The sequence below is a fragment of the Manis javanica genome, chromosome X (genome assembly GCF_040802235.1).
Source record: "Manis javanica isolate MJ-LG chromosome X, MJ_LKY, whole genome shotgun sequence".
Classification (NCBI taxonomy): Eukaryota; Metazoa; Chordata; class Mammalia; order Pholidota; family Manidae; genus Manis; species Manis javanica.
Window position 1 is genome coordinate 86736364 of NC_133174.1, and position 3096 is coordinate 86739459.

The 3096-nt window shown below is 40.4% G+C and overlaps 1 pseudogene; it reads right to left on the minus strand.

The window, feature by feature from the left end:
• Window positions 1-226: 226 nt before the first annotated feature.
• Window positions 227-1075, minus strand: LOC108389317 (omega-amidase NIT2 pseudogene; annotated as a pseudogene).
• Window positions 1076-3096: the final 2021 nt, after the last annotated feature.

Consider the following 3096-nt stretch of genomic DNA (forward strand, 5'->3'; position numbering starts at 1 on the left):
TTCCCTCTTCTGCTCTTCAGTGCCAGCCTGAGCCCTTTGTAACTAATATGATGTGGAAAATATCATGTGCTAATGCTCCGTCATCTCAGTAAAGAGTTCCCAGGAAAGGAAAAGGCTGAAATTATTAAAACAACCAAACAAAAACTCTATTAATGAACTCAGCAAGGAGTTGACTATGTTGCAAAAACTTATCATCCTGTTTAATGACACATTGGAAACATAAACCTTAGGACTTTTTGGCCTCCACTGCATACAGGTCTGATCATATCTAGCTAAAAATGGGGATCTGCTGGTGTATTTCAGCCATCTTCCTCAGGTCTATGTCTGAATACATGATTGTTTCTTCATTGCCAGCTTTGGCAAGGACCTACCTCCAAGGAGTCCCAATAGTGCTGTGTCCCCAGGCGATATAGCAGGCTTTGTCATCCCAGGCAGGAGATGCTATGGCCATATGCATCTGATTATCGACAACCCAGCATCACTGAAGCATCTCCCAGTGGGCTGGTCCAGTGGGAAGATTAAAAGCTCCAGGATAAACCAACAGCTGGCAGCCTCTCTGAGTAGATTTGTGCACGCTCCTCAAAGTGGGTGTTGTAACAGATGCTCAGGCCCACTCTGCAGTAAGGAGTATCAAACGTGAAAAAACTATCACCAGGACTCAATGTTTCAGATTCTTGAAATGTAATTTTCCCAGGAACATCAATGTCAAACAGATGGAGCTTTCTGTGCTTTACCAGTGAAGTTCCATTAGGCCCAAACACCACACAGGTATTATACAATTTTCCAACATCTTCTTCAGGAATGGAACCTCCAATGAGATTTAAACTGCATTCTTTGCTACTTCAGAAAGCTTCTCTGTGGATTCACCAGGAATTTTTTCTGCATATTCAGGAAAATATTTCATGCCATATGGAGAATTAAAGCATTCTGGAAAAGAACCTACTTTGGCTCTTTGCATTGCTGCTTCCTGGATAAGGCCATAAGCTTGAGTGAGGTTATCTGATTTGATGGAAGAAACCTGAAGTTGGATGAGGGCCAAGTGGAAAGTGGCCATGGCTCTCCCAGGAAGTGGCATGGGTACCATGGGCTTAGTGGAGGTCTTGGCAACTCCTGTTCATAGTAGTTTCTTATGATCCTTTGTGTTTCTGTGCTCTCAGTTGTAACTTCTACTCTTTCATTTTATTTATTTGGGACCTTTTTTTTCCCTGATGAGTCTAACTGAAGGTTTATTAATTTTGTTTATCTTTACAAAGAAGCAGCCCCTAGTTTCATTGATCTTTTCTATTGGCTTTTTTTTTTACTATTTAATTTATTTCTACTCTAATCTTTATTGTTTTCTCCCTTACATTTTCTTTGGGTTTTTCTCTTCTTTTCCTCTTCCTTTAGGTATAAGGGAAGATTTTTTATTTGAGATTTTCCTTGTTTCTTGAAGTATGCCTGTATTGCTATAAATTTTCCTCTTAGAACTGCTTTTACTGCATCCTATAGATTTTGGAACATTGTGTTTTCATTTCATTGATTCTAGTGTATTTTTTTTTCTGTTTTCTCCATTGACCCATTGGTTGTTTAATTTCTATGGGTTAAGTATAAGGGAACTTTCTGCAGAAAAATCAGCTGATATTCTCATGGGGATTGCCTTGTATGTAAATATTGCTTTTCTCCTGCTGCTTTAAAAATTCTCTCTTTGATTTTTAACATTTTAATTACAATGTACCTACCCTGGTCTCTTCTTGCTCTACATGGATATCTGTTTCCTTCCCCAGGTTAGAGAAGTTTTCAGCTATTATTTCTTCAAATAAGTTTTCTGCCTCTTTCTCTCTCCTCTTTTTGGGCCCCCTACAATGCAAATGTTAATATGCTTGGTGTCCTACATGTTCCTTAAACTATCCTCAATTTAAAGAATTATTTTTTTCTTTTTGTTTAATTTGAGTGATTTCTACTGCCCTGTTTCTACATATTAGGTTGCTTAGTTGTATCTTCCAGTGTTGAAGGAGCAGCCTTATGTAGGAGATATACTTTGGGGCCCAAAAGCACAGTCTCCTCTGGTTACCAGAGCCATGTGCTCCAGGGGTGTCCCCTGTGTGGGATGCATGTGCCTTCCTCTTGTGGTGGGGCCACGACTGATGCAGGCATGCTGGTCGGCAAGGTTTTCCCAAGGCCCAGCTAGTAGTGAGATCCTGCTATGAATGCTGTGGGCATGCTGCTGAGAAATGTTATCATTCTGTCAGTATTGCTGCCCAGCCTAGGCTCAGGGTTATGCAGGGCTCTCATCAGTGTTCCCCCTGGTGTTTGCAGTCTAGAGGGAGGATTCCAAAAGACACCCACCAGTGCTGAGAACAAGATAGTAAAAATAGCTTCTATCTTTGTCTCATTCACTGGGGAGATATCCAGCTGCTCTCTACCTCCCTGACAGGCTCTCTGAGGCTTTTAAGTGGTTCTTCTTCATCTATGGTCTATGCAGTCTTCAATTCTATGTGTTTATACTGGTGCTCAGGTTGAGCGAGTCTCCATATAAGCCTTTAAGAATAATTTTTCCTTTCCCTACATTTCTATAGTTTTCCTGGATGTGTTCCCATTGATTTTCAAAGTCAGTTGTTTTGGGGGGTGCTTAGTCCTCCTGTGCAGGATCTAAGGTTTGGAGTGTCTGATGTGGAGCTTGAATCACTTGCTCCTTGGGGAAAAGATCCATACATTTGAGATCTCTCCTGACTGTAGAACACTGCACATGGAGTATGGTTCTTTCCTTAGTGAGACAATATATCTGCCTCTTCCATCCATCTCAGTGGTGTGTCTTATTGCAGAAGTTCTGATCATCCTGTTTCTAGGTGCCCTTCAGAGGGAATTGTTCCATATGTACTTGTAGATTTGTTATATCCATGGAAGGGGGTGAGCTCAGGATCTTCCTACACTATCTTGAACTCAACACTGTAAGTTTCTTTTTTGTGGTGCTCTTTTCTGATTTTGGCAATAGGATAATGCTGGCCTCATAAGATGCATTTGCAAGCATTCTCTCCTCTTCAAGTTTTTAGAAAGTTTGAGAAGTATAAGTATTAAATATTTAAATGTTTTATAGAATTCAAACAAGAAAATTCACTT